Source organism: Balearica regulorum, chromosome 17 (genome assembly GCF_011004875.1).
Source record: "Balearica regulorum gibbericeps isolate bBalReg1 chromosome 17, bBalReg1.pri, whole genome shotgun sequence".
In the NCBI taxonomy this organism is placed as follows: domain Eukaryota; kingdom Metazoa; phylum Chordata; class Aves; order Gruiformes; family Gruidae; genus Balearica; species Balearica regulorum.
Window position 1 is genome coordinate 4,559,448 of NC_046200.1, and position 26,108 is coordinate 4,585,555.

General features: G+C 50.2%; 1 protein-coding gene across 1 annotated transcript in view; it reads right to left on the reverse strand.

Moving 5' to 3' along the window:
- NCOR2 (nuclear receptor corepressor 2) overlaps nt 1-24,799 on the reverse strand; it is a 253,337-nt gene extending 228,538 nt beyond the window's left edge. The window contains exon 1 of the mRNA XM_075769454.1: nt 24,487-24,799. The gene's annotated coding sequence lies outside the window, so the exon portion shown is untranslated. The remainder of the gene's footprint in view (nt 1-24,486) is intronic.
- Between the last annotated feature and the right edge of the window lie 1,309 nt (nt 24,800-26,108).

Below are 26,108 nucleotides of genomic sequence, written 5' to 3' on the forward strand. Positions count from 1 at the left end.
CACAAGCTGCTCCCCTCGAGGGAATACTGTATCTTCCTCACTGCATTACCCCAATCAGAAAGATCACTGAGCAGCTCAAAGGCAGCGGTGGAAGAGGCACTGCTGATGCGATTCCATTTAGAATCTATCAGAATATTTTATTCCTCCCTTTGAAAGCGACAGATTAGGTATTTCCACATCTCTTTGAAGTCTGGCAGAACAATTCACACCAGTGGACCGAACACCCCTTGCTCCTCATTCCTCTTGCTGTGCCAGGTACTGCAGATGGGAGAAAAGCCTCTTTGAAAGCCCCCCAGAGTCACCCGAGGCAAAGCTACCTCTGCAATCAAAGGCTAAACTCCCAGCCAACGGGTAGCGATTTCTCTTCATCACAGCGAGCTTTATTTCCATTCCAGATTCTTTATTTTCAGAAAGTCTCCTGGAAAATTAAGTGTGGTGCACCTCTATTCCAAAAAATCTTTCCTTGGCAAGTGCTGGGTTCCCCCTTTCTGGCAGACGCTGAAATTAAATGCAGCCTCCCTGTTTATTTCCTTCTTGCTGTGGATATGTGGATATCCTTGCTGAGCTCTGGAAGCAATTTGTTAGTTGGGAAAAATAAAGATTTCTAGCTCCTACATAAACAATGGCTGGTGACAAGAGGGGAAAGACAAGGGTTAGAGAATTTCTCACATTTTATTAAATTGTCTCTCAGTGTAACTGATCAGACAAAAAGAACAAACCCAAACAAACAAGATTGAGACAGCTGAATATCAAAAGGGTACTGGGGAGATCAGCTGAGGCACCTTTCCATGCCCAGGACCAGAACCTCTGCCAATCAACTTCATCCAGCAGACACAAACAAGGGTGGACTTTGCTTTTCCACGGTACAGATGCCTCCCAGCAAGAAGGTGCTCAGCAGACCGATACTGGAAAAGCAGAGTCCAGGCTGCTCTACTTGCCAAACACACCTCCTCTGGTCTCGACTCTGAGTGCTAGGAGGAAAAAAAAAAAAAAAAAACCACACCACAAAAAAAAAAATCTTTCCTCATTTCATGTGCAAAAGGGGAAAACAAGCAACTCAGTGCTTCCTCCAGCCCGAAGCACAAATTGATAGGATCATGCTGATCTAATCCAGAGGGCATTCCCCTGCAGATTATAACAGTCTCAAAGTAGGTCATGCTTGGGCTTGAGTTTCTCAGCAAGCCCAACTGACATATTTCTAGATTGTGTGTAGGTGCATGTGCGTTTTTCCCTTTCCCTGTAGTAGCTCGTTGTGCGACACTCATAACGAGAAACCCAAATTAGTTCACAGACGGGAGTGAAGTCTAAGGGCTGGATGTCTGTTTGAAACAGAAAGAGCCAGAGTTATTCCAGCCCAGTGACCCTCCTCTCTGCGCGTTGGCCGGAGCTGGCAGCTGTTGATGGCCAAGGGCATTCCTCCTGCCCGGGGTTTCCAGGGGATTAGGGCTGGAATACCGACCAGCCAACACACTGCCTGCACACGGGGGAAGCAAGCAGGGATGTTAACGGGGCCAGCGCCATGCAGGCTGGGAGCTCAGCTCGCCAGGAGAGCAGGGGTGTTCAAACCAGGTCTGAAGCAACAAGCTTTGAGATTTTGGTGTCCACACAGGGTCCGGTTCCTCCACCACACCCTCTGTTTCCACACCAGCTTCAGCGTAAGGAGCTCATGTGGACACGGCTGCCACTTGTCCCTGCTTTGGGGACAGCATTGGGCAAGGCTGCTTCTCCAAGCTACAGCTGGCTCCAGGCCCACCTTCCACCCACCCACCCGCTTGTTCAGGCTGGAACAAACAAACAAAAAAAACCAAACCAACCAGGAGACCTTCGTGAACCTGTGTTTTGCACAACTACAGTCAGGACTGCACGTCCCTCTACTTCTCCACCTCAGCACCTCTTTACCTCTCCCCTCATCACCTGAGCACAACAGCCACATACAAGGCATCACAATCGATGTTTGCAATCAGACCCCTACAAAACAAGGGCTAAGCACAGCACTAAGTTTGATTTGTCAGGACACGAGAGGGGCGCATCCCTATTCTCCGTTCATCACCCTGGGACAGCCACAAAACAAAACACCACCCATACAGAATTGCTTTAACAACCATGCACTCAGAGCCCTTCCTGTAACTTTAATTTCAGATCCTCCCAGCTGTCACAGCATTTGCCTCATCCTCCGAGGACTACAAATGCAGGCTTTCTTCAGGGTCCTGGACTGTTTATGTGCAGCATGAGGAAGAGAATTGCATTTGCTGAGGCTATGAATGATTTATCATCGCACTGAAAGCAAGAGGAGTGGGGTCCCAGGGCTCGCTGCACGACCGGAATCTCGCAGGCAGGCTGCATCTGCAGAGATGTTTGTGTGCGCTCTTCAAATCATCATTAACCATCAGGACCCTCAAGAGAAGCATTTATTTCCTTGGGATTGTAAGGGAGATGGCTGCTGAGAAAACAGCTGGGCAGGATTTAGCCCCATTATATCCATCTGTCTTGTTCTGCTCTCCCACCCCTCCATCTCCCAGTTTAATTGGGTACAAAAATAGAGATAATAATGAAAATAAAAATAAAAAGAGAGAGGGGCAAGTGCAGTACATAACACAGGCCAACTGTGGGTCATGGTTCTGGTCGATGGAAGCACATGCAGCTGCACAGGGCAGGTTTTATATTTCCAAATACCTCTCCCCCCCCCCCCAGTTTTAGGTACTCATCCCATTCTCCAGATGATTTGCACAGCTCTATAAGTGCAGGTGTTATAAATAAACAAAAATATGCCCACGATAGCACGCAGCTTTCAGCTAGGAAAATGGGCATCAAGTATTTTTAATGAAATGGTTTTGCATTTCCCAGCAGTTCTGCATTCTCTGGAGACAGGGCGATTAAACAAATAGACAGAGCAAGAGCCTGGCCTGGACTCCATCTATGGGAGTTTTGCCACAGACTGAAATGAGGCAGGAATGCCATCCCATGGACCTCCCCCAGCCAGCCACACACACCGTAACCTAATATTATGCCTCCCGTTAAGGGTGTGATACCAAGAGACAGTCATATTTAATACGGCACTCCGTGTCTAGGGATAAAGCAGGATGGAGCCAACCATCAATCACTCTGCTTCTCTTTCCTTGTAGGATTACACAGGCCAACCCCACTGCTAGGAAGTATTTATAAAGTATTATTTTAGTTCTAGATACTGCAGACTTTTTATAGTTACTATATTTCTGTATTTTCCGAGTACTATATTCCCATGCACATAATCCTCACCTCAAACCCACTCACTAAAAAAAAAAGTACTGCTCCCTTGAGAAAGAGTCCTCAGACTACCCGCAATTCACCCTTTCTCCTTCCCAACAGCTATGCATCCCTCCAGTTATCCCAGCAAAGGCTCCCTGCAACCAGGGAGAAGGAAACCTGAGCAAGTAAGAGGGAGGACCAGGCAGGGGACAAGCAGCCCTGGAGTAAGCCTCCCCTTTTTACAACCTGCACGCACATCCCCTGCACTGCACTTGAATCATTTCCTCCTTCCTCCCCAGGCAACCCATGGATTAGACGCATGAAAGTACAGCAATTACCCTCTTCAATTACCCTAAAGACTCAGGAAGAATAACTTGTTTGCAATGGAGAGCCCCCTTGCCCGCTCCCCATGCAAAGCTGAATCCTTCCTCCATCTACAGCTAACCTACGGAAATCTGTATGCTTTGCAGACCAAAACCATCACTAAGCAGTCAGCTTTAGTTTCCTTGGAGTCCTCCAAAGGTGGCATCGTGGCTCATACGCCGTTATCTGCCACTGTCTTTGGAGGCTTCTCTCCCCCTCCCCAACATGCAGCCCACGTATCGCAGGAGGCAAGCGGGAAGAGAAGGGAGCAGCGAAAAACTTCTCTCCGACACCATCTCTTCATCTCAGGCTTGCAGATGTGGTGCAGCACCAGCCTGGAAAAGAAATCCTCGCTCCCCGCAGCCCACCGTGCTTCCCAGGGCTGTTTGGAGAAACAGCACCAGACATCAGCTGACACTAGCAATTACATCCAAATAGCAGATACAAGGTCTGTTATTGATCTGTTCCTAGAGGGAAGGAGAAGCTATCCAGTAAAAAGGGGTGTCACGTTATTAAATTCTGAAAGGATAATAACCCAACACAGAGGGCACAGCTGTTACCGGTACACTTCAGGCTTCGTTTCCAAGCCTGACAGGGAGCAAAGATCATCGGAGCGCTTCAGCGTTCAGAGACAGGCCTAGAAATTGCAGGAATAAATTAACATATCCATATCCAAATTATTGGGCTAAGGGGGTTGTAGGTCTGCTGGCAGGAACTGGCCTAGTGCTGCTGCCAGTCACTCCCAGCAGCTGCCTTCACCTCTTGTTAGCTGGTACCATAGTGCTTGAGTGGAAAAATCAAACCGTTTCGACCTCTCCGAGCTCTACAGCTTTCCCCTGGAGCAGGAGTTTTAACAGCAAAGACGTGCAACAGCTCGTGGAGGAGGCATAAGGGAGGATGATTCCCTCCTGCAGTAACCTGAGCTTGATGTCCTGGTGCAGAACAGCGACAGACAGCTCTGTGCAAAAGCCTGGATCAATTCTGCTGCAAAAAGAAAACATGGCTCAGGTAAGCGAACAAGCCACGGCCTTTCAACATCAGTGGCTCAGAAGAATGGGAGAGTTTAACCAAGCTGCTGCTGAAAAAAACAAGAACCAAGAAAAGTTATCGATTTTTATGAGCTTGGAGTCAAGAGACCCATAAATTATTCGCAAGGCAACAGAGATGGCAGATTTCTTGGACATTTCAGTGATGCACCACGCAGAATTATGAGCTCAGATATCTGGCCAGACTGTCCCACAATTGAGCCTTTATAAGCAGCACTAGCAATCTCTGAAACGGGTGCCTGAACGTGTTACAGGCCACCACTCCGTTAACAGCTTTACAGGGCATGCCAGAGGTTACGGGCAGAGCCGGACAGACAGAACCACAACAGACAAATGGTTTCATAGCATACTTTGGGGATTTTCCACCCCACTGCAGACAGCAGGTCTCCCTGTCTGCATTAACAAAATTACAAACATAACACTATGAATTAGAAATGAAATGTACCCACATCCCTGCCCAAACAGACTTGGCTGAGGAATCCAAGTCCCTCCAATCATCCTCAGAGGCATTTGGAAATCAAGGTGAGAAGAGCCCTACAGATACCAGTTTTCATCTCAGAGAAAAGTCTGGGCAGAAAACTTGAACTGAAGAGCTCTGCAAGGATTCCCAGCTTCATCACAAGCCTCAGGTGCAGCCTCTGGCAACTCATCTCTCCAGGCCCCTTTGTAAAAACGAAAAGCAACGGTTTGCCTCCCCTCGTGAGGGAAATGCATTGATGCACCCAGACGCAAGAGCAGCAGAGGCCAGGCAGCGCCGCAGATCGTGAGCTCGCCTGTACAGATCCTCATCGCCACAGCCAACACCCAAAGAAAGGGGCCCCTTAGATTTGCAGCACTCAAAGCACCAGGGGACACCTGGGATTATCCCATCACATGGCCAGAAAAGTGTGGGCCAAAGAAGTGCCGCCGAGCACACCTGGCTGGGCTGAGCCGGCCACTGCCTTCCATGGGCTCCAGCAGCACCAGCCCCTGGTCATGGCCAAGAACTGGGGAGTCTCTGGCTGAACCCCTGAGCCAGGTGTGACTCCAGAGCACGTATGAGAGCTCAGCACTGGAAAGACTCTGGTTTAAAAAGCACCGGATTGGAAACTTCATACCAAGATAAGTTTTTACGAAATCTAGTGGAGGAAGATCAATATTTTCTTTTCTTAAGTAAATCTGACCACTGTGAAAACACTAGAGCAGCAGCCTAGAAGACAGATTTTCTGTTTATCCACACCACCAGAAGCAGAAGCAAGAACAAAGGCAGCTGCCCTTACCCACCACCCCAACACAAACCTTGTCCAGGATCCTGAGCCTTTAACTCACAGACAGAGAAGCATAAATCTCCTTCTGCTTGTGCAGAACGAGCTGGAGGTTTTAAGAAGTGGTAGAGGGGAAAACAAGCCATTTCTCTTCACCATCCCTGGATCCCAGGCACTTGGATGCCCAGCCAGTTGCTCGTAACAGCACCTAACCCCAACACAGTGTTACAACACTAAAGACACCTAAAACCCCACAGGTCTCTGCAGAGCCAAGCGTGGGTTTCCAGCACAAACCCCGCGTACTCTGCGGCGAACACGACAAGTGCCCGTTATTAGAGGCACGCTGGGGGAATGCTTCCGTGCCGAGCCATCTCACACTAATGGCCCCACAGCAGGATCTGGCAGGCAAAGGCAGCCCCCAGATTTAGCCAGCGCCGCTTGAGTTTCAGATGGTGCAGAACAGCACATTGATCCATTTATCATCTGTAGGTTGCCATGGAGACCACAAGTCATTCCCCACCATCGCCACCCCCCCCCCGCAGACCTCCCCATTGCTTTTCAATTGATAGCTGGGCACTGGGGAAGCATTTGCAGCACCGTGGAAATTAAATCCACACTAGAGGAGCAGGGGATTCACAGCCAACGTGGCCAAGGGACCTCAGCTTGAGGCAGTCTGTCCCGCTCTTCCCCACTGAGCAAGTCCAAGCAACGAGTCGCTCCGAGCCTCTCAAGGAATAAGCATTACTGGAAATTAACAATAATAAAGTGGGATTTTAATGCTCCTCTGTGGGTTCCTCTCTGACTCAGTAGATGCTCACAAGGTAGCAGAGAGGGAAAGCTTCCCACTCTGCAAATGCATGTGCCAAAATGGGCTTTGGAGCATCCTGGAATGTAACCCCGCTTAGCCCCGAGCACCAGAGCTCCCGCTGTCCCCAAGAAGGGTTGCACCCAGGAGGACAGCAGTTTTCGGCTCTTCATATGGTAGATCCACCTGGGAGGGATCACAGCTGATCCTTTGCTGAAGCGAGCACAGCATCAAGCTAACACACAACTTCTGTGCACTACAAGCGGCAGGATGAGAGTGGGTGGATCAAGCAGCTGAACCGACTCAGGCAACTGAACCTGAGCTCAGCCTCCAGCCAGCTGCTGCTGGAAAGTCACTCCATCTATGGAAGACAAACATTGAGGGGAAGCAGAGCAAGGCCAGACCTGTGCACATCCCATAATCCCACCCTTCAGATATATATTCCCCAGTTTCCCTCCCAGGAAGCAGAGAAAATACCTGACCTTCCTTTGGGGCAAACATCCCAGTGCGGTGCACAGCTTCCCCACACCTACACAGTCCAGGCTGTACCACCACAAAGTATTTCAGATGCCACTGTTTAGCACTGTCATTTACCAGAACAAGATACTATCACACTTCCTTTCTCCCACCCCATGTGGGATGAAAACACACCATCAAGACAACCTGAGGAAAGTTTTCAAAGCTTAGTGCCACTAGAGCAAGTGGCACTAAAGCAAAGCCACTGGAGCAAGTCACCTGCTTCGACAGAAGAGCTGATCCCATGTAACTCCCTTGCATTTCAAGAAGAAGCTGCTGTGCAGGTGCTGCACTTCTTAATGGCTCATTCCCTGCACATGCAAGTGTGAAAACTTGAGGCTGGCTTTCCCCAAGGCTCCAAAAGCACTTTATCACAAGCACCTCTTTTCAGAGGCCAAAGGAGATGGCCTTTGTACCACGCACAGAGGAAGAGCTGGTGTCGACAGCTCCTTGCAGCGCGGTGGGTTGCTGCCAGAGAAGCCCAGCAGCCAGTACCAACCCCAGGCGCTGGAGCACGAGGACACGGGGCAGGTGGCAGAGCACAGAAAGGCAGCTGCAGGCTGAGAGCCTTCAGGGAAACTCAAGAAGCATGGTGTAAATACTGTATGCGCCCGGAGCCAGAAAGCTCAGCGAGGGCTGTGTGTGGCATTTCCTGAAGGTTACCTCTAATAAGTGCTGTCAGCCTGCCAGCCTTCGACTGTCTGCTGAGTCCTTCTGCAAGAAGCACGGCACTGCCTGGACCTCTGTGCCATTGTCACAATTTGTGACAGCGAGAGCTTAAAAAAAATAAATAAAAGTCCTCCCCCGCAGCACAGACAAGGCAGATGTAGGACACCAGGGCAAGCAAACCTGCCGAAATCCAGCAGTGTGGAAGGGCTCCTCTCTTCTTCCTAAGGCCTGGTTGGGTGTTTCACTACCCACCTCTGTGCGGAGGCACGAATGTTTTGTCCCACCCTGTGTCAGAGCAATAGGTCAGCAGAGTGGGAGTACAGCAGCAGACATTTGTCTGCATTTATTTGCTAGCTGCCACCAAAGAGATTATCCCAGCCCTCCCCACTTGTTTGCTTTTTCCAATTCACTGGGCACAGACCGGGCAATCTTTCCCTGTTCCTGGGCCTTTTCTGGTTCTCAGGCTCGAGTTTACTCACAACTTTTAGAGACTTTCCAGTCCCATGCTCACAGCCCGCTGGTAAAGCGGGTCTGCTCTATGCTGTTCTTCAAATGACCCGATGTGCTCAGTATAACGCAGAAACTTGCCACCAAGCCATGACTGGCACCAGTCTCTCCAGCCTGGACACAACGCTTTCCAGTAAAAGCAGTAATGCCCAGGCTCTCTTGCTAATCCTCTGCAGACCCTCCCCTCCACCCCTTTCTTTTTCTTTTCTTGGATAACCACTCCAAACACAGTGCTGGAAATAAATTATCACTGGCAATACCTGGGCAGTACGCACCAGATAACAGAAAACACTGCAACTGGGAACAGGGAAAAACTTGGGAAATCTGTCATTCCAGCAAGGAAGAGAAAAAAAAAAGCAAAAAAAAAGCCATGTTCAAGGCCTCCTCAGTTACATAAACTTCATTTCCATGTCTTTTATCACTGATAAGATAAGCCATTGCTCAAGTTCAAGTTCTGTATCAAGTAAACCATGATAATCCTCTTAGGAATTCCCCATGCCCCAGCTTGAACAGACCTGCAGAAAAGAGCTTAAGGGGTTGCCTTCAGCTTAAAAAAAAAGAAACACACAAGCACGCAGCCACATACTTATTTATAACGTAGGCAAATTTGGGGCCTAGTATAGAGTACTGAAGGCTTATACGGGACTGCCTGAATAAAGGGATCTACTTCTGCTTAGTTCATAAATGCTACAGCTACTACTTGGTCATGTATTGCACTGCTGAACACCAGTCCAGAGACAACCGCCCTTCTGAGGAGGATTTCTTGCAGCGATAAGGATCTGGAGAATCAGACCCCCAAAAGCAATTAAACTGATTCACGACCCGTCCCACACACTTTGTGCTGGATTACAGCAACAAGAATTTTCCAGGCAGCTGTATTTTTTTGTGTTTGTTTTATTACAGCACAGGATAATTTTACATCCTTTAATGTTGGTGGCAGAATTACAGTGAGTTCAAGTAATTATTACCCTGCTTCGGGTATAAGATTTAAAACTCACTAAGACCACCTCCTTCTGTACTGTACTGTCAGGACATCCAGATGTGAACCATCACCGTCTCTATGTATGTGATCCCATCTAGCAACTGGATATATTTGCTAACCACTTAAATATGCACTTGCACACACTGTGCTGTAACACAAAAGGCCATTTCATAAATTTCTGATTGCAAGACGGATGACAGCAATAAGCAGAGACACAAACTCTTGCTGCTCGTCATCAGGACGCAAATTACCTGGGCCAGCAATTTTATCACAGCATCTTCCAGGGAACCGACGTAGCCTAAAGGCAATGAAGACCAACATTTGAAGCTTAATACTTTACTTCACAGGGCTGCACCTGGCCACCCCCATGCAGTTCAGTGATGTGCAACCACACATTGAAAGGGCTCAGCCTCAAGCCCTTCTAAGCCTGCGGCTGCCAGCAGATCAAGGCACAAGGTGGTGGGTATCATCTGAAATTGGTACTTAAAATGTAAACTTTCTTCAGGTCTATCTACTTTCTCAGCCAGCCCAACGGGCTCCAGCACCCACGACTGTTTCTTACTCATTTCCAGCTACCAAGACTTTCATCCCTCTGATAGCCTCTCTCCATTAGGGACTTTTTCACACGTCTCCGAGTATTTTATGACACTCGAACTACAAGATGCAGCATATCAAACAAAACACATCTCTCTCCTCCCCACCAGCAACTTCCAAGATCCTTCAGCATTGACTGACATCCCACAATATTGTGGGAAAGGTTGTTTTCAGATCAGCTGCTGGAAAAGCTCTTCCAAGGTAGCAGCTGAATTCAAATCACACACCAATTAGCTCAGGGGGATGTGTATGTTTTTCTTTCAGGAAAACTATTTGAAAACAAAACAAACAGGAAAAAAAAATGGTTTAAATCTCACTAAAAGATCTCAAACTGTGTCACAAGCATGCTACGTTTTCCACTGAGGAAAACAGGAGCAAATCTAACTAGTTTCACCCCATCAGAAGGGGTTTTGTCCTTAAACCTTCTTGCTGTGTCCCCCCCACCTCCCGAGGAAGAGCACGACAACGCAGAGGTCCAGGGTGGCTACGGACCTGTTCAGCATCACGCAGCAAGCGAAATGCTGTGCCAGACCGCCTAGGTCTGTCCCGCGTCTTTCCCACAAGATGAGGTTTTTCCACGCCGCTCTCCTTAGGTTTTCGCCTCTCACCTCAAGGCCGCATGCAGATGACCATGCTTTTTCTGCAGCCAGTGCCAATGAGGCCACTGCATTCGTTATCCAGCAGGATAATGACAGAGTGCAATTCAGTCAACAGCAAATCCTCCCCAGGGAGATGCCCTCTGACCTTCCCTGAGCTGGGGGATGAACGCAGACAGCCAGATCTCAGACAGGCGGCAGAGCTGAGTAATTCCTAATGAATCCTTTCATCTCTTCTTTTGTTTTGGGGAAGGGGCAGGGGGTGGAGGGAAATAGTTTGGAACTGTCCACCAGCAGAAAAATATTTTCTAGAGCTACCCCAAATCACTATCGTCTGAATGGCATTTTTCATGGCTTCTACTCAGTATACGGCAAGCATGAAACACGTTGCCTTCTGTAGGGATGTCCCTTGTGCAGACAGCTGGTCCAGGAAAGGAAAGCAGACCAGCCAAGTCACAGCAAAAGCAAGGATGGTCCTTGAAACCTAGCTTAAAATTGCCCTTAGGCAAGCAATTGAGAGTGAATTTAAGATATCCATTCAAACCACGTTTTTGCCAATAAAATTCAGTTCCACCAACACATCAAACACATGAAGGGCAAGAAAGTTTATGAAACAAGGCCACAAAAAGCCAGGATCTTATCTCTCTCCACATGCCAGTCTGCCCTCACAACCAATTTTCTCCTGTTTTCCAAACCACAAGCTGAAAGAATCACAAGCATTTGATACAGACTTCCCCCCCCAACAAAAAGAAACTATTCTCATTTCTCCCATGTGAATTCAGCTGCAGAATTCAGTTCTGCAGCATCTCCTGAACACTCATGTCACCCAGAGGTATTAGAGTAAATGAGGGTGGAAAACCAACTCAAAACTGTGATATCTCAGAGCTGCTTCACAAACTTTCAGACACCCATGCAGCACCCAGGCCCACAGGCACTAGTTTCCATCAGTGTGACAGTACTGGTTTTAGCCCCGTGGTTTTTATCCTCATCTCCCAATCAGGCCTGAAATCAGCCACATCTGAAGCAATCACTTCCATCCAGCTGCACTGGCAGTTACAGGGATTCACCCGCAGCAAGCCCCACCTCATCAGCATCTACGGTTTATACTGGGAATAGAAATTACGCAGAAGGACCACAATCATGGGATGCTCCCTACCCTATTCCCAGGCAAATGAACTGACATGAACCTACACACTTAAATAGAGCTTGGCTCGAGTATTTATATAGATGCCAAATCCCAGGGATATCAATGACAATCTCTTCCCCAGTAAAACCTGATTACAGCACTGGACTCTCTAAAGCCCCCCTGCCGTCTCCCACGTCACCCGGGACGTCACCGAGAGCAGCCAGCGAACCCCTCCAGGTGCCCAGCACGGTGGGGGTTGCAATGCCACTGATTAAGCAGATCTTCAAAGGAAGAAAAACAAGAGTCCTAGTCAATGACTGACCAGCGTAATGGCTCAGGCTACTCTCATGTGCTCTTCTCACAGCACATTTGTTTGCCGGGCTGCCCAAGAGATTTCGAAGGGTCAAACACGAGGTCATCAACTGCACGGTGAGTTCAGCTTTGCTGAAAAAATATAAAATGCTGAAACTGCAAGCAAGGGAGGTCCCAGTACTTACAATTATGGCTAAAGAAACATGAAAATTGAAATCCTTTAAGTTCAAATACATCAGAGGCAGCATCAAAAAGAAAAAAAAAAAAAAAATCTTGTGATTTTTTTGAAGATCCGAGATTAGCAATATTTAGTAATCCACCTAAAACTCTGACCAGCCTCAAGGACCAAGAGTGGCTGTGGAAAACAAAACCTTCCTTTCAGGCTATTTTGAGATGCACTCACAAGGTTCATCCCAGAAACTGCTTTCTGCCTACTCAGATTTCTCAGCTGAACCGATCACGTGGTGTTTAGATGGACTGCTGGAGACATTTGAGAATAGCAGTGCTGCCTGCCGCTATCTGCCTGGCACAGGATGGTTTTTAATTGAGGCTGAACTCTTAAGTCCCTGCTGCAGTCTGCAGCTCCAATCACTGAAATAATAATTAAACCCAGGAGAACCAGTGCAAAGTAGCAATGCCTTTAACTAGTACATTAAGATGAGGAAACCCAACGACATGCACAGACATCTCCAGGATGTGCTGGTTTGTTTCAAGCCTACTTGACCAGATGTTAAACAGCAAAAATCGGGGTGGCAGAGATCCTGCAGTGCAGTACAGGAACCGAGGAGATGCAGAAAAAGTATTTACTTTCACCTCACCCAGCCCAAGAGGGAAATCAGAGCAAGTTTTTCCCATCTGAGTTTGGGACCTTCCTCCCCTGGGAATCTAAGGGATTATAAAACAGAGGGGAATGCAGAGCAAGAGAAGCACCCAGGACATCAGTCTGGTTCAGAACCATCCTCTCCAGCTCACACAGACCCGAGAAAGAAACCTGCTACAGAAACCACCCTGAGAAAGTCAGCGCTGGCCACGGAGGCTGGTGGTGGATCAGACAACACAAGTTCTGCTCTGAAATCCGAGGGGAGAGACTCAGCCTGGAAACAACTCTCCATTAGGTTAATTAGTCAAGTTTGATGTATCCAAGTCGGTTACCATGGTCACAGGAAGAGTAATGCTTTACACAGATTTCCCTGCGTGGGACTGGGGATGGGGGAGCTGCGTCCAGCTCCTCCAGCCGCAGGGCAGGGATGAGGACCCCACCGCCCCGGGACACCCCCCACCCCAGGCTGGGCTGCTTACAGATAATTACTGGAAGAGCATCTTGTCCATAGATCATAAAGCTGCTAAAAATAGCACCAAAGAGCAACTAGGTTAATGACACATCAAGAAGATGCATTTGCACGCAGAAATAAACAGAATGCACCCGAGATCTGTCCCCATCTGGCTTTTGTTTGTTTGTTTCTGTGTGGAGGAAGAAACAAAGAGATCCTCTGTTTCCTGTTAAAAATTCAAAACCCACCTGCCAAAGAAGTGACAGAAAGCTGCCCATCTCTCCAAACACCATGCCAAATACAGCTGAACCTTGTTTATCTAATCCAGTGCCTGGGAAAAGACCACTAAGAGTTACAGCATTTCCCCAAACAAGCAAATGTTTTAAGCACCATTAGCTACACTCTGCCCATTTACGATCAACATCACCTCAGTTACTTACAACTCTACACTGCAACACATTCACCCATGTACTACAGCACACAAGTAGAAACTACTGCCACTTCAAGAAGAGCAGCAGATTTAGAAAAAGAAGTGGGAGAGAAATAGCAATTTGCAATTCAGCAAAGCTCCTGCAGAAGAGCAGTTTTAAATTCTCTTGGGAAAAGGACTCTTACCTTCTCTCTCATTTTCTGTTCATCAAGTGCCTAACCGAACCACAACTGATGCTTGCAGAAGCTGCCACAGAGCACAGAGGATGGCATCTAACCAACTTTCCTCTTCATCAGCTCTCCCCTGGATATGCAGGGCTGAAGGCACAAAAACACAGACTACTTGAGTCTTGTAAGGAGCACAAGCAAGATTCAAGGAACAAAGGTAACGCAGGCAGCAGCTAACACACAAAGCAGTAACGGGCATACGGGCAATGTGAAAAGCCCAAATTCTGCCCAGGAGGAGCACTCCCAGCCAGATTTCTGAACCAGGCAGTCCATTTCCAGCCCACAGAAAAGGAGCAAATGCCACAGACCTTCCCAGCTACCTAGACCACAGCAGGAAAGGACCAAACTACTTCTACCAATACTGCACAAGCATGACTCCAGGCTGACATCACTGCTGCCGCGGGAATGCAAATAAAACCCTACGTGAGGGTCTGTATCACCTCTTGCAAAATTGGTTTATCCCCTGCTAAAGGGAGACGCATCAGAGATAAGCATAGGTCTGTGCAGAAGAAGCTTGAGAGAAAAATCTCTCCGAGGAGAATTTCAGGGCTGTGGTTTTATGCCTGCAAAAGACCAAGGCTTGAAATGTATCCAAGCTGTGTAAGTTAGAGCCACTATATCCCCTGATTTCGGGCTGTCCGTCCCTTGGCTCCCCATCCCTCCTTGCAGCACCCATACTACCCCAAAGTGGTGCCAACCCAATGAAAAGCACGACCGTTTAGTGAAGACGTTCATTCAACTACTCAGGTCAAAAATAAGAGGAGGGACAACCACTGTGATAGGAATCCGGCGGTGATAGGAGGTGGAAACTCCTTTAGCCAACACTATAACCAGAGCCCCCATATCCCAGATATTCAGCCTACAAGAAGTCAGCTAGCTGCTGTGAAAAAGGCAGAAGAAATCACCCTTGTTTGACAGCCCCAAACCCATTAAGAGATACAGTTCAGCTCCACCTTTCTTAGCAGGTTAATGTTAAGCTGCTACTTTTTTTTTTTTCCCCTCCTTCTTCTGCAGATGCCTTAATTGGTTGCTTAATACAGATTTCACTGTTATGCTTATCGCAACACCGGGAGCTGGCCGCGTGACGAGAGCGCAGAAAAGAGAAGACCCATTTGTCTCTGTAACTAATTGTTCTGCCTCCTCAACATACACGCTAAATTGACTTGGCAAGACTGCAAGGTGAAGCTGCTGTATTTATTTAGACGTTTCTTCTGCTGGTTGAGAGGCTTCATAAAGCAGACTGCAAATGGCCAAGACAGCACAGGCACCTTTATCAAGTTTATGCAAAACTGGAACAAGTGAAGAAAGGATGAGGCCCCAGGTTAGCAGCATTCCTGGCCATGTCCTTTACAGTAGGTATTTTAGCATCAGTTACCTAATAATTAATTGGCAAAATACTCCAGAAGTTCATAAAGGCAAGTGTGAACACTCATTTCTGGCTACAGCCTTCTTTACCCTAGGGATCAGCCTCCGTAAAACAAAAATAAGTACGTGTAGACTGCCTGATCAAAACGCAGGGGAGTGCCTGCGTTAGCCAAACACCTCTAATGCCTCAAGCAGCAAGTGGGTAACTCAAGGCTGAAGAGTCGTGCACAGACATGCTCTTCCTGGAACAGCCCCACATCTGCAGCCAGGGGTCTGACTCTGCACCCATCTGCCAACTCAGCCAAAGGTTCAAGGTGTTTCCGCATAAAACAAGGAACTAGAGCAAGACAAACACAATGATACATTGTGTGGGGAATAAAAGCTCCTGCCCAGAAGAAATCCACAGACATTTAAAAAGCACAACTGAAAAAAATGGCAAGCCACAGATGGAGCTTGAAGTTCTTGTCCCATTGCAATGGACAGCAAAACTCACACCGGCTTTGGCAGGGGAAGCAGGAGCAACCAGGGAGCTTGCACGCTTGCGTCTACCTCTGCAGCACAACTCCTCCACCTCCAGGCCAACCAAACTCCCCATTTCTCAGCTTTCAGCTGCTGTTGGAAGAGTTTTAGGACATTCATAGAAGTGCTCTACATTTCATGAGCACCAGTCCCCGTGGAGAAGATGCAAACCTTAGTTTTCCACAGCGAGAGAGTTAGAACAAAACACAACCTTTAAGGTATGCACAGACATCTCTCTACTTTTGTTTCATAATGCCGGAGAAAACCCAAATCCTGCAGTGTTTCTCAGTCCATCACCACACAGCCCTCAGGAACGCTGCTGGCAGCTGGCTGGGTTCTGGACCAAAACTGCAGCAGCTCTTTATGTGCATCTCTAATCATGGCATCTAAAGACACATAGACAGCAAAAATCAAAAAACACAACAAAATTTTTTAGCAGCTACCCTGTCAAGAGAGCAAAGCCAAGCCAAGACTAAAACCTACAAATGAAGAAAAAAAAATTAGAGAGGAAGAAGAAAAAAGGGCTGGCTGACGCCTCCTATACATGCTGTCAGCAGGATCATTTGCTCCAAAAATAAAGATGCTCAATGCATCTAACTGATGACATGACAACTGCTTCACAGTCCCAAAACCAGAGTTGCATAAAACCTCTGAACATCCATCGCCTTGCAGCTCAGTAAAACACAACCACTTGTACTTGCTCAGAACAAGCGGCAGACACTGGACGCTGCTCCCCAGGGGGATCTTCAGCTCCTCACGTCCACTCGGGCTACAGAGAAGCTTTCACCCCCTCCACCCTTGGCCAGTCACGCTCGGCAGCTCCAGCCACAAGCCCGCAGCCGAGCTAGCTGCCCAGGTGCCTGTGCCACATCATGCAAAAACACCTCAGCAGCAGCTCAGGATCCCAAACACGTCTGCAGAGCCAGCGCAGAAAGGCAGTGCCACCGGCCCCAGGCCCCCGCACACAGCCCACGGCAACCACCTTCCTGCGTAGCCTGGATATGCTCAGGCTTCCCCATCAGCACCTCCCAAATAACTGACATTTATTTAAGACTAGAAAGCCTTAAATAAGAATACTGAAGGCTTTTTCCACCACCAGTTCAGAGAGTTTTCCCAAAACACTGGATACACAGACTCCTGTAATGCAGACTTTGCTGCATTTTATTTCTTTGACAGTTTTTAATCACCTCTGGTCTAGCATTTGGAAATTATTATTCACATACACAACAGGAACTAGGCTGCAGGGAAACATGAATTTCACTGGCCTGCCTGTTTTTGTCTGTGGACACCACCTCACATATTACCAAATCAAAACAAGCCAGCCAACTTCAGCGTGAGGGGGGAAATGAAAGGGCAGACCAGTGACCTAGAAATGAAGCTGAGACTTTGGCATGAGCTTGAAACTCTGCAGCAAAGGCAAAAAAAAAAAAAAAGTTGTAACTGCTTTCAAGATAGAGCTTGAAAAGTTTATTAATGGAATTATATGACATGGTACCTGCAGAAAAACAAGGGCTTGATCAAGGAAGTCTTTCCAACAGGAAAAAGTCATCCCCTTCTCCAAACAGAAGAAACCCTTCTGCCAGAGAAGAGGAACACAGTTATTTAAGGTCTCGATGCAGGAAAACCACCCCTGGGCAAATGACTGGAGAAATTTGCCCAGCGCACAGCTCTGACACCGAATACCACTGCTCTGTTACACATCCAAGATCTACATACCACATGATATCATGAATCGCATGATGGTAACGGCAAGGGCTCGACGAGTCAGTAGACGAAGCTTTAGGGCTTCAGGCAGTGGATCGGGAATGCTGCAGTCACACGTCTCGGCGCCGATCCAATGCAAACTCACCCTGCCAGGTGTAATTGGTTCAAGGAGGGTGTTAACAAGTTACCTTTGTTCCAGCAAGTTCCAGGCATGATCGGGTAACGTCCACATCACCAGCATAAAACTGCCACAGTCTCTGCATCGCCCTACAGCAAGGTTGACAGGAAAGGCCACGACATGCCAACGTCCAGCCTGGACTGTGCGTGTATCACCGGGTAATCCAGTGTAAATCACCGGGGACTCGCAGCCTGCGCAAAACCGGCTCCTTGCAACATCAGGTCAAAGAGATCACGCGGGCTCGGCAGTAAACACTTATGCAGAGCTGCAAAGTGCTTCTGCTATATGAGCCAGGTGCTGCCACCGATAAACCATGTGCTAACCGGTGTTTCTGCAGCACCAGGAGGTACGTGCTCGAGAAGTTTGTAGAGGCCAGAGACTGAGCTATTTACGAAGTGATCAAGTACCACACGGCTGAGACCTGGTCCTATAAAAACGTAGCTGCTGGAGTCATTTTATAAGGTTTTAAAATATTTTCAGAAGAAAGCCAACTTTCCATTGTTTGCCACAGCTTGTTAGAAGTCACAGCGTAGAGGAAAGACACCCTCCGCCCTCTCCAGCCAGCACTGCACAGCTGGAGATACAGGCAGACTTTCAGAAAGCTCGGCTTTGCCTGCCATCCTGCTCACCTATTCGCTCTCCCATCGCATGGTTCCATCCCATGGCTCAGTCCTTCACCATCGTGTACCACAATAATCAGGCCCCAGCTCTTTATACAACCACCTCAGCCTCCAGACCTTTCAATTACACACTCCCCAGGGAGGATGAAACCTGCTCGCCTGGGAGACAGCGAGTCCTCAGGGACTGATCGCAGACGATGGGATGATCCACACCAGGAACATTCCCAAATCCTGTCATCCTCCACCCACAGGCTGACACATTTCTTTCCTTCTACCTTCTTCAATGTAGAAACAGCGAAGAGTGCAATACAAACCACTCTCTTGCCCTAACATGCACAGGACAAACCTTAACTGTGCTGCTTAGGGAGCTGGTGAGAAGCATTCAGGTACCAGCAGAGCACCAGCCCGGAGCCCGTAGAAAACAGGGTTTAGAAGACTTAAATGTCAAAAAAACCCCTACGTGACAGACGGGCACACCACTGGAGTATGTCTTCCATCTAGAGCCGGTTCCCTGCACAGGCAGAGTGAAGCACACCCGGGCAGTAAGGGTTAACTTCCCACGTATTTGGGCCGAAACTGCATTTCTGGGCACAGCCACTCAGACCAGTGTTACGCCAGGGAAACAATGCTAAATAAAGATTACGCTGAGTGGTATTATGTAAATAATTCTCTTCCACAATGAAAGGATAAACCTAGACTGCTTGGTTAGTTATTAACCCGGGAGCCAGCACCACAGAGAGGAAATCCTGCCGGCTCTCCCTCCCTTGACGCACCAGGAGAGCCGCAGCCGGGGCTGCAGCTACCGGAGAAAACACCCGCACCGTCCCCTGCCTCCCCGGGTGCTGGCACTCTCCCTCGCACCACTTCCCACAGGAGGAAACCATTTGGGCCCCACCACATTGTCTCCTCCCAGGGCAGCCCCGCTCCTCCAGGCCTCACCACCGCTGCAGAGGCTGGACTTGGCCCCCTTCCTCCTCCTCCCGCCACCAGTCCAGGACACGGAGGGCTCCCTGCCCTTTGACGGGAACACGCTCCTCGCCACATCCCTCCTCTTGAGGACCTTCCCTTCCCCTTGTCGGCTGAACCCACTGGAGTCTGCCTTCGCCTGCACATCTCCTCCTGCCCAGAATAACTTACTCGACCTTTCTGCCTCCACCTCTCCCTGCAAGCTTCCTCCCGCCTTGGCCTCACGTCTGAATGCTTTACGTTCGTCATACAATTTTAAATCTGTCAGCAATTCATCCATCTGCTGCCTCCTGGGGTTTTAACTCCACGAACCGTTCTGGGATACAGCCTTGCATAAAGCTCTCGGTGGAAAATGAAGCTGTATCTCATTCAGAAACTGAACCAGCTTGGAGATCATTTCTTACCAAGGTGCTGGGGTGTTTCAAAGACTGGCTTCTTCCCTACAGCTAGCAGAAAAGCCATGATGCTATCCGGACTAAAATAAACATTATGGGAGCGGTGATAAGGGGAAATATTTCAGCTGACTAAGAGTAATGTGGGTTCAAATCCAAGCGTAAGCTGATATTGCTTGTAATTTGTTCCCAAGCCAAAAACACAGACTGGGAGTGAAGAAATGGAAGGCATTAAACAACAAGCAGAGTACTCAGCAACTCTGGAAAACTTCAGCATTTCCATTTATGTTATTATTTTTTTAAATAACCTTCAGTTTCACGGATCATAAAGTTAATTTGGAGTTAACTTCCCTTCTCTGTAACTAGACAAAGCTGCTATCCTTTACATTCGTTAATGTTTGTTCAGTGCTTCACAGCTATAAAGCGCTCGAGAGCACTAACCATTATCAGCATCCTCGGTGCCACCCAGCAGGGACATAAGCATGCCGGTTGCTTTGCTCTCCCTGTCCCATCACCCCCGTGCCCCAGCACCATGGTAGCAATCACGGCCACAGCCATATAGCTCCATCTATACCGCTTTTCCTCCAGCGCTAGCACCGGTCATCTCTCCACTGCAGGTAGGGCTCCTCTCTGGACATCTCCAAGCCAAATTCGGACCAGTAGCCAAGCACACACAGCAAATTCAGACCAGTAGCCAAGCACACACTGTTAGCAGCGAGGTCCGCAACAATCAGTGCCTCTTCTTGCCTGCCCGACCACAACCACGTCCCATCTCTGAACTTCCCAAAGTGTGATGGCAGGGGTAGCAGCACCGCGTGAGCACTGCCCGCTCGCTGGCAGCACCCCCTCCTCGGTCCCTTTATATTGGACAGCCCATAGCCCAGAGAGCCTCCAGCTGCCAGAGGCAGGTTGGTAGGAAGGGAGAACTGGTGGCCTCGAGAAGGGAAGTGACAAGTGGGGTGGGCAGCAGGACTGGAGGTGCAACCCAGATTTCTCAATTCCCAGTACAGTCCCGCCACTGCCTCGTGCGCAGGGGTCAGGGTTCACTTCCCAAAACTGCCAAATCACTCATTTCCTTCTGCTCTTCTGTCCTCCTCCCCTTCCTAGCAGATCCCTCCCTCACTTTGACCAGGCTCTTGTGGGCGTTTTCATGCCCTTTGTCTGGCGCTCCAGCTCCCCTCTTCAATCTCCTTTTAGGAAGCATCTCTGCTCTAGCCACGCTCATTAATGATACACAATTCCATCTTCCCCTGCGATGCAAAGATCTATCCCTTTGACGTTACAAGGTAAATCGGAGACCCTGACACCTGTGTGCCAGCAGAAGTCCACCCATAAATAGCAATTCTCCACCACTTTCCTACGTCAATACACAGCAAGAGCCCTTCAAAGCTATGCAAGAGCCTATGTCACCACATCCTAGATGAGAATCCATGACTTCATGATGCCCAAATCCTTAAGCAGCTGCAAAAGCCTCAGTCACTAATCACAGAGGCGACTGGGTGCTAATATACCTCATTTCTAGCTCCATTAAGAGCTGACTCTGCTCCCTGTTGAAACCCCAGCGAAGACTAAAGAGAGCCACAGATCGCACAAATGCAGCTGCACAAAGGTAACAGTCCTTTAAAGAACACATTGCCCTGGATTTCTGTCCTTGGGTACCCCTGCATCTAGCCTGTGGTCCTCATTTGGGGGATCATTGCTCACAGGCACGAAACCCAGGAGGGAACCAGAACTTCGCTATTGGGAGTAACGAGCCCTCGCACTGAACAGGCAAAGCACTCACGGGGAAAGAAACTCCTCTTCACCAGCTCTCCAGCAGACTTGCTCTGACACATTGAACTTCACATAACCCCCCTGGCCTCAATTTTCAGACACGTCTAGTGATCTGGTCAGAATGAGACATCAGATCAGGGAAAGGTAGTACTGTACCCCAAACACAGGTCCTCTCAAACCCACGCCCCGTCGTGGGGCTGCTCAAATCAGCTGCCCAAAACCCACCTCTGAAAATTTACCAATTTAATCCTCCTTTCCTACCTACTCATCTAGAAACTGGGGAGACTGTAACCTTCCTCATCCCCAAAGGGCTGTGAAGATGACAGTATCTCGAAGATGTAAATTATGGTTGACTTCAAGCAAGTTTCTCCCAGGATGACCTGACCACACACAAAACTGTATTTCAGCAGAGGCCACTAACCAGAACCAGCAGTGGGGGGGAACACCAGGAGCCACCAAGGGGACAAGTAATTTACAGCCATGTCACAAAAGATGAAGACATCTCCTATGACCCAATTCCAGCCAGCGCAGTCCAGAACTGCCGAGGAGATGAGACGGGTAGTTCTATTAACGCATATAGCTATCAGCACAGCTGCATGCACGCCTTCATCGCCAACCATAACAAAACTGCCTTTACCAGACTGGATCTCCTAATTACAAGACAAGAACACAGCCTGAACCAAACCCTCTTTGGATTTAGCGCAGGATGGCTCCAGGGACCGGTACAACCTCCACTCGAGGCAACTTGGTTCAAATCCAACCACAGCCATTAGCAAGTGAAAGGTATTGCCAAGCAGCAGCTGTTCGGTGGCTTGCATGAAACAAGTCTATGGTTTCAGTCCAGATCCCGTCACGAAAAAATGCCAGTCACCTCCCTGGCGTTCAAAGGTGTGAAGCCAGAAGCATCCACCCACTTCTCCAGTGCTGGAGATGCCGGCGTGGGAGGCGTTCTCATATGGGCCCAGCACCAGCTCGGCAGAGCCAGCCCTGACCTCCACAAGGTTTTCAGAACCAGGTATGTTTTGCAACTTGGCAGAAACACACAGCTAAATAACAGAAACCACCACCCACATGAAGCCAGAAGAACAAAGTACCAGTGTTTTCCTGCCCCAGACATGTGCATGCCCCATCTCCTCTCTCGCACCAAAAATAGCTGCTACTTTTTCCCTTTTGGCAACAACAAACTGGGGTTTGGGTGCATTTGCTTTCAATAAACTAAATGCGTTTTGCAAGAGTCTCTCTCATAATGAAACTTACTCAATTGAAGTTATAAAATATTGTCACAACAGAACTTCCCTTCGCTCCCATGGCATTTTGGGACTCAGCCTCAAAACACTTTGCGAGCCTTGCTTACCGTATTCCCCACCCAAGGCATGGCTTCCATGGAGCCGGGCAGACGCAGGCACACGGGAGGCTCGGCTAAGTCCCAAAGTCACCCAACGAGTCAGCAGTTAAATTCAGAGAATTAAGTATGACTTTACTAAAGCCCTCCAGGACTTTTGTCACCACTTTCAGAAGAGATGGAAATACCCAGTTGTCCCGACTCACATTCCTTCCCTTTATGAATTAGTAGTAGTATCAAATCTTTATCTTTAAAGCACGCGGCAAACTAAAACTTAACCTTGCTGATAAAAGCCCTACGCTAATGGAAAAACTCTCACCCCACACAGCCAAGGAATACCAGCAGAACAACATCACATCCACCAATGTCAGATTAAAAATACCAGATTCAGCAAAACCCCGCCGTTTTCAGGCATCCAGAGCGCCAACCTTTGCTTTGTGCGAATATAGAGGGAGAGATGGCAGAAAAAGTTCAAACCATAAGCGCCTGTGAACTGAAAGGCTGGCGTTAGGAAATACCCATCGCACTGATCACCTCCAGCAGCACTGTCCTCTCGGGCAAATTCTTGAGCTGACCCAAAACACAAAGTTCAGGGAGCAGACCCAGGCAGAAGCGCCTGCAGGCATGTTGGGCTGTGCAGGCAGGGACATCCACAGGGTTCAAAGCGGTGGAAGGAGGGATGGGTTTATTGGGTCAACACGGCCCCTCGCCCCGGGCAGCGCGAGCCCCAGGAGGGCCAGAGCCGGGTAGGTTTTGCTGCTTCAGTGACTTTGGCAGCAGCCCACATGGCAGGCAGCTGCCTGCACCCACTGCAGCCTGCTCTTTGTGCATTGTCAGGGCAAGGGAGCAGGAGGAAGAGCCAAGGGAGAAGAGGGAACAGGAAATTATAAGAATCGACAGAAAAAAAGCAATCACTCCAAAGACTGCAGCTGGGGTTGAGAGAAGCGTACACTTGTTGCCTGCAGACACCGGCCCTGTTTACCCACCGTAAATATTTACACGCCAGCCGCTAAACGCCACATCTCCAAATAAGCGAGCCCTGGAGTTCTTCCCACCGCCGGCCGTGCCCAGGACCCCAGCCCTCTCCCCAACACCCACATGACACATTTCTGGGGTGCCAGGCTGCCCCTCGGCCAGGGCTGGGTTTCCCACTCGGGGCTGAACAACACCTTGGATGCGGATTAATTTCTCCGGGCTCTCATGTCAGCATGAGACCACCGGCCTCAGCTACGTATGTGGGGCAAGAGCCGAAAAATAAAGCAGAATAAAAAATAAAGCAGAATTAAAAGAAGAAAAAAAAACCCAACAAAAAAGGAGAGGGGTAAAAAGAGGCCCGTGGGGTGCCCCCCACCCTACAGACAGGGTGTCCCTGCCAGCTTGCAAAGTGCGGGGCTCCCCCCCGAGCACCCCCAAACCCCGCAGCTCCCTGGGCAGCGCTTTCCCTTGAGGGTAAAAAAAAAAAAAAAAAAAGAAAATACAACACACAAAAAAAAGAAAGTTTTTCCCCCAAGGAGCAGCTCCCGCGGCACATTTTCATTTTTACGTAACGGCGGCCGCCCGCACCCCTACCTGGCGGGGAGCAGCCCCCCGCACGGCCCGGCCCGGCCCCCGCCCCGAGCTCGGGCCGCTCGCAGCCTGACAGCGGGGGGGTCCCCGCGGCCCCCGGGCCCGCTCCGGGCAGCGCCACGCCCGGGGCAGCCCCTCTCCGCCTTACCTAATCCCGCCGGCAGCTGCTGCCGCCCCCCATCATCGCCGCCGCCGCTGCTGCTGCTGCTGCTCCCTCCTCGCCTCCCGCCTCAGCGGCCGGCGGGGCAGCGCTCTGCGCGGGGACCCGGCCCCGCCATCTGCGCCGTGTTTATAAATCCAGAGCCATGGGGCTGCTCCCCCGCAAGCCTCGCCGTCCGCCGGTCGGTCAGTCGCTCCGTCGGTTTGTCGGTGGGTCCGCCCGCCCGCGGGGCCGGGCCGGGCCGCCCCTCCGCCGCAGCGTTGGCCCAGCAGCGCCCTGCCCTGCCTCGGCGCGGCGGGAGGTGGCGGCGGTCCCTCAGGCCGCCCCACAGCCGCCCCGGCGGCCGGGCGGGGCGGGGCTGCACCGCCCGCGCGCCTTAAAGGGGCCGCGCCCGCCCTCCCGCCCGCCGCATGCAGCGCCGAGCACCCAGGCGAGGAGGGGACGGGCGGACCCCGGCAGGTCCCTTCGCTGTTCCTCCGCGGAGGAGCCCGGCATCGGGGTCACCGGCGGTATCCTCGTCACCGGCAGCACCGGTGCCACCGGTTATATCGGTGCCGCTGGTTGCACTGGTACCACCAGCTATATCGGTGTCACGGGTTACACCGGTGGCACCGGCCGCGTCGGTGTTCCCAGCTTTACTGGGTGTATTAATGCCACTGGGTGTCATTAATAACCGTTTTGGTGAAAATCGGGGATTCCCACCCACGCCACGGGCTGCCCCGGCAAAAGCCGCCCCGGCGCCTTGTCAGACCCCAGCGCTGCGGGGAGGGTCGTGTTGGAGGGGGCCGGTCGCCGCTCGGTTTCTGGCCAGCTACCGCCCGGCAGCGCTCCGGCCCCCGGCCAGCTAGTGCCGGAGTGAGGAAACCTCGGGTTTCCCTGCAGGGAGGGGGGTCTCCAGGAGAAGACCCCACGCCGCGTGTTCCCAGCCCCGGCTTAGGGTCCGCGCTGCCATCCCGGCCGCATGGAAAACCTCCCCCGAGGGGCGATTTTCGCAGGAAAATCTGAACAGTTTAACAAGCGAACGCCCGCAGGATCCTGGCGCTGAGGCAGCCCAGGTCGCTCCCACGCCGTTCCCATCTTCCAGTTTCACAGCCCAGCTTCTGCTTTTTCTATTGTCACATTTTTACATAATTTTTCTTCCCCTCCGTCCTCCCAGGGGCGACGGGCAAGCTCACGCCTCCTCCGCCACCGCCGTTTCTGTTCTGTGGCTGGGTGCCTCCTGCCCGGGCGAATCCACCCCACGGGTGTTGCATGACCCCAAAACCTGGAAAAGCATCTTTCAAACCTCCACTTCTCCCTCCCCACTCCAGCAGGCAGCAGGCAACGCGGGCAGAGTTGGGCACGCACGGGTTCCCTGCCACTCTACCTCCCCACAGTTTATTTCTCTTTTCCCGCATCTCCACGAGCGGCATTTTCCCCGGGGAGCGGGACAGCGGGGCCGGCAGCTCACGGCATTCCTTGCCCCAATACGGCTGCGCTGCCACGGGGCAGAGGGACTTTCCCAGGCCCAGACTCAGTCTCCTTAAGTCACCCGACTCGACACGTAAGCACAGGCACACGCCTCAGTGCGAGCGTAAACACGAGCATAAACGTCAGGAGCACAAGTCGAA